This window comes from Aegilops tauschii, chromosome 3, assembly GCF_002575655.3.
Source record: "Aegilops tauschii subsp. strangulata cultivar AL8/78 chromosome 3, Aet v6.0, whole genome shotgun sequence".
NCBI lineage: Eukaryota > Viridiplantae > Streptophyta > Magnoliopsida > Poales > Poaceae > Aegilops > Aegilops tauschii.
This window is the reverse complement of record NC_053037.3, coordinates 19,208,822-19,219,502: the sequence shown is the minus strand read 5'-3', so window position 1 is coordinate 19,219,502 and position 10,681 is coordinate 19,208,822.

Sequence of the window (10,681 nt, the reverse complement as noted above, 5' to 3'; positions counted from 1 at the left end):
ATTTCCGTAGATAGCTAATAGCAGAAATTTAAGATTAGAAATTCAGGTTATATAGTAAGAACGCTATAAAAAGAATAGCAAACTCAACGAACGCAAAGAGGCATGCCCTCAAAATAAGCTTATGCTGGATTGAGATGTTACAAATAAACTACCAGCAAGAGGATAACATGATATCTGAGTGACTTCTGGTAGAGAACCTAACAACAGCACATAGTATTCGAACTGTTCATAGGATTTAGCAGTTGAAGGAACTGCTATAAAAGACATCAAATTATCAGACTAATGCGTGAAGGCCCCATAAACTTTAAGCAGCTCTCATAATAAGCTATAGAAAGAATAACAAACTCAACGAACGCAAAGAGGCATGCCCTCAGAATAAGCTTATGCTGGATTGAGATGTTACAAATAAACTACCAGCAAGAGGATAACATGATATCTGAGTGACTTCTGGTAGAGAACCTAACAACAACAGCATATAGTATTCGAAGTGTTCACAGGATTTAGCAGTTGAAGGAACTGCTATAAAAGACATCAAATTATCAGACTAATGCGTGAAGGCCCCATAAACTTTAAGCAGCTCTAGCTGGCCTTTTCAGTGCTTGCACAACAAATTTATGTAAGAGAGACTGATTTAAACCAACAGCCAGGATAAGATGACTAATAAGATGAACCCAGCCAGGCTACATTAGGCTTAGTCTTCAATTATTTTTGGTGAATCTTAACACTTTTGAGATTTAAAGAGATGTCACAAATTACAACTAATGGATAACACTTTCCTGAAAGTTAACTATTTCATGAATGAGGTAACACAGAAAAAGAGCACACAAAAGTATGATATGAATCTTTGTGTGTCTAATGAAATTATCAAATCAAATTTCTCAAAAGCATATAAATGAGTAAATTATATAGAATGAAGCATTCAATGTGGTTGATGCCATAAATATCTGTAGAAAGCGATGTGCATAAACAAGTACCTGGAGAATCATGCTCGATGTTATAAATCCAAATGCGTATTCACCAGCACGGGGATGGCTAATTATTGCCACTTCTTTAAATGCTGCTGTACTTTGATCTGTCAAATGGATAAAATACATTATAAGAATTCTTTTCTGGTTGGACAGAAGGAACTACAAGTTGGAACATAAAGATTTTCAATTCCAAGTTTGTAGATGAGTAAACGTGATGCATAGAAAATTATGTTGACCTGTTGTCGCATGATTCATATGGTCTTCATGTGGATTATCCTATTAACTTCATAAGCTCATGTAACTTAAAGAAAAGTGGCCTATAAACGTGTTTCTTTGTGAAAGTACTGGTACTATGGAGATGGGAACCATCCATGCTGGAGATTTCCTGGTTCGTTGCTACTTATTTTAGCATATAAACTTGCAAAATCGGAAGTTGATTACTTATAAGCAGAGGCGTTTCTGTTCAACTCTTGGGATGAAAACTACTGCTGTTAAAGCAGCTCAGGGGGCAGTTCAGTGCTCCTCTGAAGCTTTCTTTTCATCTTGAGGCTGATATTTCTGATTCTCTGAACGAGTGCTTCGTTTACAGCTTCTGAGCTACAACATCGATGTCCTGGGTTGTCAACTGGCCTTGGTTAAAGTTTACACTTTGCAGGATAGAAAAAAAAAGGGAGAATGCCAAGCCTTACTCTGTCATAGCTATAATTTAGGAACAATGCATACTGTAAGCCTGTAACAATTCTGCTCTTCTTGTCCTGAAAGGATCTTATGCATTTCCCTATTGCTTTTTGCGGATGATGTAGTTTGGCTTTTAGGGTCTTTTTTTTTTTGCAGAACTGTCTTCCTAGAGTTTTTTTCTCTCTCGCTCTTTATCTCCCTCTTAATTTCCCTCTCACTTCCATGAGCATACCTACATATGTTGTTTAGGCAGAAATAGAGCAGGCAATCGCAGGCATATACCTCTTACTCCCTGGAAGTAGTAAATCTTGCCTTCATCAATTACAGGGAGGAGCTTCCAACTGGACTTTAAAGACCATTTGTATTGTAATCTATCAATATCTTGAGAGAATATATTATAAGCATGTGCGTCATAGGACGACTGGAACTTACAACAACACAGAGTGAAACAAATATCATGTGCATCTCTAGGAAGGAGAGAAAATGCCTAACTCGTGTGAGTGCTTTACTTAGACGAACATGGTAACACGGAACCTATCTCGTAAATGGTTACACTGCAAAATAATCATTTGGGTTTGGGCAGCGATAGACTGTTACCTAAATAATTGTATAATAATGACCGCACTCTCTGGCTAAAGAATGAAAAGGCGTGGAGAACTGAAAAGATAAATCTTAAATGTCTATTATGGAAACATGGACGTCAAAATTGATAATTCCTGAAATCGATGATACTCCCCATCCATAGCAATGTTTCGACCCAGCAGGCAGAGCAACAAACAATTAAAAAGTGTGGGTGACCTTGAAAAAATATACCAGATGTAAACCAAACTAGAAGTGAAAAGCACGCCAAACAAATGATGCGGCGATTCCTACAGCCAAAACTATCGACCTCTTGAAATAAGTAGGCACTAAAGGGGAAAGAAAGGAAAAGACATGTACCTGAGGGATATTAGTGCGGAGCTAAGTATTTAGTAAACCTACAATCTAGTTCTATATTCCCTGGATCATGTGGCTTCCCAAAGTCAAAAAGCTAGAATAGAAGGTGTGTTTGGGAACTTTGGGTTATTACTCCTTGTCTAATTAGACGGCTAAAACATGACGTCAGGTTATAACCAATGGCAAGTTCAGACCATATGACCACCTCCGTAGAGCATGTTCTTCTTCAGTAGAAATGGGGCTATCTAAGGCAGCATAAATCAATAGGTAGAAGTGTATTTTTTAAGATGATCTAATTTCTAAATAAATATTAGGGCACTGGAAAACGGATATATACCTTTGTATTTCTCCAGTAGCTCAATGTGATTATTAGTCGACCTCCCGATGATGATCAATTTGTGCCAACAGTTTTGGTCAACCTTTCTAATCAATATAAATGTTCAAATCTGTTAGATTAAGATCATCCTTTCCCATCAATGAATATAGAATTGTAACTCCATTGCTTATAGCAGAATACTTGCTGAGATAAAAATGTGTTTCATGCAATCTGTATAAAGTAAGACACACAAACTAAAATTACAGAAGGGGTCATGAGAAACATGTGCATTAGTATTTAAGAGACCCATTGCATACGACATGTACGGCCAAAAGAATGTCATGCAGCTGCGTCTCTAGCCCGTCCAAGACGAAAAACCGATTTTCTGTCATGATTTTTTGTCATGGAAGTAGGAGCCCACCACATATATGAAGATACCGGGTTTTGTCACAATTATCGTCATAGAAGTGGCATAAGCATGACAGAAAAAAATTCGTTCGGCCCATGTCACGGATGTGTCTTTTTTGTAGTGTGTGCTCTTTGCATGCGGCTACTTGATCGTGCGGACTAGGAAAAAAAATCAAAAGGGCAGATGTATGCAGCTATGGTTGGATGGCTGCCTCCCGCATGCGTGTTCGCAGACTGGTTCCCTCTGTCCGATGCGGGAGTTTTTTGCGGGTTGTCGCTGGAGATGCCCTTACTACTTACAATAGTTTGAATGTCAAAATATACACGAAACATAATTATCTAATTTTATTGAACCAGCCTCTTCCTCCTTCCTCAATAGCAATAGTTCCAAATATATTTTGTCCCATTTAATAATCAATATAAGTATGCAGCAGAAGTCGAGAATCCTTTCTGTGAATCCAACGACGTAATGGCACAAACAGAATGACCCTGTTCTTCACCAAATATAGCATGCATCACTTGCTTTAAATGTGTCTATCCTTTCCTGGGACAAAGGATTAACGCCAATTCTTAGGCTCAAAGGTACGTGAATCCTTCTCTCAGGAAAAGAAATACGCAAGGGAAAACAGAGCACGCAATCCAAGTAAGATAGTAGTACCTCATAGAGAACCTCCGGTGGTATCAAATAAGCTGAGAAGCTTGCAGTAGCAGCAGCATAGCTTGACACAGCAAAGAGCTTAGCCATCAAATATAGAGCGAACCCGTGCCAGCAAAGGAGAGGAACTTTGAACAGCACGTTCATCATGCCTTACAGAACAATACTACAACGCACCTATCAGCTCTTCTGCACCACCTAGATAACTACTCCCTCCGTTCCTAAATGTAAGTTTTTTTAAAGATTCCGCTACAAACTATATACGGATGTATATAAACATGTTTTAGAGTGTAGGTTCACTCATTTTGTTATGTATGTAGTCTATAGTGGAATTCTAAAAAGACTTATATTTAGGAACGGAGGGAGTATTTTGTATCTGAAGTTGTAAACACACATAAGTAGTCTGCCAGAATTAGGGCATCTCCAAGGCGCACCCGCAAACCTCCTGCAACCGTCCGGAACGCATTGTCCAGACCGTGAAAGTCATCGAACGCCAACTTGTATCGGTCCGTGGAGCGGTCCGAACGCGATTTCTCCCGCATACCAGAGACAAACGCGGGGGGCTTTGCGGGCGTTCGGACCGCTCCCAAGTCCACTTCTGGCCGCCCTTGCCCACCAAACCCCCTCCCCCCTCCCGCGCTGGCTTCCCGCCCGAAACAGTCAGCGCCGCTCCTGAGCTTCAGTGCCCGCATTAATGTCCGGCCAGAGCGGACGCGACCGCTCACTGGCACTGGCATTGAAGCGGCACGCCGGCCGAAAGGCCGCCACCCGCTCCGCTGGTGCAGTCAACTGTCGTGTGTTCAAACAGCATGACGGTCGCCCATCCATCCATCTGTCGCCCACATTGATGGCACGCGGTTGCCGATGCGTTTGTCGTCCACTGGTGCTATATAAAACCGCTGCCCCAGTGCCCTGGCCATAGCCACAGTCATCCCTCTCCGCACCGCTCCCCGCCCTGGATCCCTTCGCTGCCAAAGCTCTATGGGACAGGCTTACGTCGGAGCAGAAGAAGGACATGGCCGCCATTGTTGCCGGCTAGCAGGTCGGTAGGCAGCCGGAGGACGCCTCCGACGACGACGTGCAAATGGAGGACACCTCCTCCAACGAACCAACGCCACCCTCCTCTTCCTCTGCGGCACCCTCCTCCTCCGCTCCACCCTCGTCAGTGCATTGCACCATTACCATCGGTGAGGCCCGTGCCCATTATATGGACATGGTGCGGGAGGAGTAGTTCCTGGAGGCGCATGCCGGCACCAACTATAACCACAACCTCCTCCAGGAGCATCTGCAAGCAGAGGAGCAGGTCACCGCCGGCAGGGCGGTCACGCCGGCCGCGGATTTACTGCTCAACCTCGCCCGCTGGCAGTACCACCGGCGGGTGGTGGAGGTGGTTGCCACCGGCGGGAGTGCGATGACGGGCGGGCGAGGCGTTGTTCAATGAGACCGACGAGAAGGACAACGATGAAGAAGCTGGCACGTCCGCGGGCGCCGCCGGCAGCGAGGAAGAGTAGTGCATGGTAGGTCGCCGCCGCTCATGTCCTAGGAAGGCCACCGCCCCTTCCCTCCCGTCGACACCAAGCTTGGTGAGCTCAACATTGGCGACCGATTAGTCGCTTGGCGGCGACGTGGAGGCGGACAACTTCAGTTCCCGGGGCTCCGGAGGCGGAGCTGGAGAGCGGCGAGGGGGAACTAGAGACGGTGAAACTTCAGTTCTCGGGGCTGATGGCTGGACACAGGGACCGGACACCGGCGATCATTTAGATTAGGTATAATTATAATCCAGAGCCCGACTAGCACCGCTTTGATGATGTAATTGTAATGAAATCCGTCATGTTTATATGAAATCCGTCATGTTTTAACGAATTTCTTCCGGTTGGTTTAAGTTATTGTGAGAATGTATGCGGCTAGCACTGGATGGTTGCCTCCCCCATCCATGTCCGCGGACTAGTCCCCTGTCCGCGGACGAATGAGGAAGGATTTTTTTGGATTGCTGTTGGAGATACCCTTACTACATGTAGGCTTGTAGACCGCCATCAGCCCAAGGAGTCATGTATCGATTATTCCACAAAAAAATGTGAAGGAAGCGAGGGTGGGTTGGCAGCGGAACTACTTCCGGAAAAGTAGGATCGCACAGGCGATCAAGGGAGGCGATGAGGGTTCCCTTGCGCGCCGCCGGTGACGCCGCCGGTTCTCTCTCTCTCCGTCGGCCGATCCGGCGGCGGGAGGGAGGGGGAACCTTGGGTCTGTTCGCTAGGTGGGTGTGTGGTAGGGTTAGGGTTGAGGGAGACGCTGCCGAGGCCGTTGCGGTGGTGTCGCGTCGGAATAAGTTTCTCCGGGCTCCGTTCGCGGTCAGGCGAGGCTTTTGCCTTCGTCTAGGAGCCAGCGGGGTTGGGGATCCCCGGATCTCGTCGAGGTCACGGGCTATGGTGGCTGGAGGTCCATCGGCACTGGCCGTTTGGGTCCTCAGATGGGCGATGGATGCAGGGAGACGAAGACTCTTCTTCTTCCTTGTTGGTATGATTTGCTGTTGTTGTTCTTCTCCTTCCTCTGCGCTGATGCTGGTGGGAGATCCTGCTTTGTCCGGGCGGATGGCCCGGCCGCGGTGCTGGACCGGTCGGATGACTCGAGTTCTCTTCCTTTCGGAAGGGACACTTTTCGCGGTACTCAAATCTAAAGATGGCGACGGCTGTTGCAGGTGTGTTGGATTGATGTCCATGCCCTCTCAGCGCTGGTGTCAAGAAAGGAGGAAGCAGCATGGCGGCAATTGTACCGTGGTCGAAGATGATGACCTGATTGTCAGGGACGGAGCTAGGATTTGACCATAGGGAGGGGCGAAGTCAACGACACTAGAGATTTTTTTAGGTTAACACACTTTCCACTAATTTCTTAACAGGATTAACCAGCCTGTTACAGTGATAAGAGAAAAAAGAGAGCAAATCTGAGCACTAATAGAAAGACAACGACACAAGAGATGTAGATTCGCCAAATTTTATTAGTGACATTTTTTATTGGGAGCTTGCATATCAATTAAATTATGCTTGGCCTATTACCTTGGTTCTTGGAATCATCATATGCACCATTTCCTCTATAGGGGCATGCTTGAAAATTAACCACATGATGCAATCGACCTAAAATAATTATTAGATATCATGTATTAAGAAATTATAAATGTTTGAAAAATAAATAATTCTTACTTACCTCATAGCATCAATGGAAGTCTTTAGCCTTAGTTAGGATTAGGCTGCTTCATTTCACTAGATTGTACTGTAGCATCATGTTCCGATGGTTGAGAGCTTGAACCAACTGGTTTGAATAATTTATGAATGGATTTGGCTCTTTTTCTCTTCATATATACACAAGCACAAATAAATAAAAGAAAATGTTATAATTGATGATTAATGCTTATAGTTTGTATGATTCTACTTCTATAGTTTTTAAAGGCATGGGCCAATCTGATGTGAGAACAGATTACCTTTTCCTCTTGTATTGTTGCCGCTCAGCTGCCGTGTGTCCGGGCCGCCGTCAATGGGCAACGGGGAACCGGCGACGTGTCTGTGGATCGGCACAGCGGTGCTACCCTGTCCCGACGTCCCCTACCCTTCTCCGCTTCTCGATGGTGGCGCGAAGAAGAGATCTGATATGAGCGGCCAGCTGGTAAGTCTCGATCTCACCAGCGGGCGGCGGCTTGGAAAACTACCTCTAGCGATGTGGATTCGTGGATTCGTGGTGTAACTAACGGGGCCTTTTGTTTTCCACGATGGCCTGCTTGGCATTTTAGTGTTCCATGGGCTGTACCCCTAAAAAATAATCTTATGGGCTGTACTAGTGCATGGGCTGAGGATAGGGGGGCGAAGCAGGTTACCTACATGGACGCAAGCAGAAAAATTAGGGAATCGCTGATCGCTATCGAGGGACGACTCGATCCCCCTCGTCCCCCCTTAGAATCGTCCCTGCTGATTGCGACTGGTTGCAGATCCTTCTGTTGCAGGGGTCTTCTCTCAAGATTTACGGATGATGACACAGGGCTCCGGAGATCTTCTTGTGTTATGGTTGTCTTAGGGTACTCTAGATGTTCATGGTCTTTTGTGTTTGCGTTTCAGTGTGCTTCTAAGAGTCAACTTCTTTGTACTGATTCGTGATATGAATGAAAAATTCTCAAAAAAAAAGATTATTCCACAAAAGTTGACTCGATAAGAGCGGATTTTGGATATCATACCATCGAGGATAACTGAGCTGCCACTTTGTTGAGTTGCACAAACCCTTGACCATCTAGCGGGAATATGTGATATCCTAAAAGCATAAATAACAATAATACTATTATATAGCATCCCCTATCCACGTTAAGCGGACATGGAATGCATCACGGCAAACAGATATTTATGTGCATGTCCCTTGAATATTACTCCCTCCGTTTTTAAATATAAGTCTAGATTTCATTATGAACCACATACGGATGTATATAGATGCATTTTAAGTGTAAATTCATCCATTTTGCTCCGTATGTAGTCCATCCAGTAGAATCTCTACAAAGACTTATATTTAGAAACAGAGGGAGTACTATTCAGCAGAGAGCTTTCTGATGAACTACCAAAGGCAAAGTAACAACCAGCTAAAAAAGAGGCAAAGTAACAATAGAAAAATGGAGGGAAATGCTGACAAACCTTAAGCTACCCCATCATCAGCAAAATACTGTAATTGGCATAGAAACATGAACCGTGAGTTTTTGGGAGCCATCACTATGCTCTCCTCCTACACCACTCCTTTCTCCCTGGCACACATGTGGAAGATGAGAAGATCACCAAAGCGGGCCCTTTCTACTGTATGCTGCGCCAAACCTCCATGATCATGACCTACATTTCCGGGTACGCATGCTTCAAGTACCAAGCAGGTACGGGCACACACGAAGAGTAAAATCTAAACAAAACACAAAACTGACCATGTTGGCTACATTTGAAATCTTAAATCACAAACCCTCTTTGGCATGACAAAGGTTACTCGCCGCTCAAATGTACTCCCTCCGTTTTTAAATGTAAGTCTTTGTAGAGCTTTCATTATGAATCACATACGGATGCATATAGATGCACTTTAAGTGTAGATTCATTCTTTTTGCTCCGTATGTAGTTCACCTAATGGAATTTCTACAAAGACTTATATTTAGGAACGGAGGAAGTACGTAGTTGACATTCGAGATCGTAGGAAAACAATGGTACCTAAGAATAAAACCGAATCATGCAACACGATTTACAGAGGTTTGATTCGCCGCAACAAGGCCTCATGGATGTGTGCGCTTCACCGCGCCGGGAAGCTGGCGGTTTGACATGCGCTCAGCAGGTTACAGCAGGGCCGTACTCTGGTTCTATACTGGGGTTTTTGTGTCCTTTTATGCGGTCCGGTTGGTGTCCCGCTGGTGAGTACGATATACACCAAAATACACTCTACATGCAACCAATTTTTTTGGAAATTAATGGGTATATCACTCTAAAGAGCATGTAAGACCACACATGGTCGCATAGGGTTGCAGAGAAGCACGGTTGTGCAAATCATAAGTCAAAGTTGCACTTGTTGCCGTTGATAGGCAACAAATGGGGGAACTTCATTTGTTGTATTAGGGCATCTCCGACGCTGATCCTCAAATCAAACATTGTATTCGTTCATGAAACGGCGGGGACCAGTCTGCGGACACTGATGCAGGAACCGGCCATACAACCTTGTCCTCCAACTGTACGTCCCTGATTTCTTTTTCAAGGCGGCAACACTCAAAATAGTTATCGAAAATAACACAATTCATGATAAAATAACATACAAGTATCCCTAGTAAAATAATAGGTATATTTCGAGATGACCGAATGTTCAACGAGTTTTTTCGAAATCACCGATTTCAAATTCAACAACACTAGAGTCAGAACCGACACATGTCGTCGCACACATATCACCCCTTGAGCTTCATTCAACAATGTATGTGCGTGAATGGCCTGCCCTCGGTCCTGTGCTATATCATGGCAGTGCATGCAAAACTATACAACATGTAGACCAACATTGAGTGAATTAATAAATTAACCAACATGTAGAGCAATAGGAAATAAAACTTGATGTCGGAGTTGCAGATGGTGCACCGCCAATGCGTTAGCGACCTCATATTATGTTCATGGATGACGTGCATATGTCGTAGGGCACAAAGTTCTTTCACTCATGAAACGAAGCATGCAAGCTTTGGTAAAAGGTTGAGCCATTGTTCGTGCCTACAAAGTTTGCAGATATGGTCAACCACGCATCGCACAACAATTGATCCTCGATCACCGAACGCTCTGTCATCATACTCTAGAAAACAACAAGGAGTTCAAAAAACAAAGCTCAATGGCAGCATTTGACCGAACACCTGCCGGGCGTGGTGTCCGAACTAGTCCTGGCCATGGGAAGCCCGGTCCGGCTCGAAAAAGCCCGACCCGGCCCGGCCCGGGCTCGGGCCTAGATTTTGAGCCCGATGGCCGAGCCGGGCCTCGGCCCATCATTTTTGCGCTTTTTTGAAGAGGCCCGGACCGAGGCCCGGCGGGCTTTTACGTGTTCGGGCTGGGCTTGGGCCCAAAAAACAGGCCCGATGGCCGGGCCGGGCCCGGGCCTAGGTTTTTCGCCTCGGGCTTGGCTTGGCCCGGCCCAAGGTTTGGCCAGGTATAGTCCGAACGAACGCCTCAGAATTATGTAGTTGGTTATGAAAATAAAAGT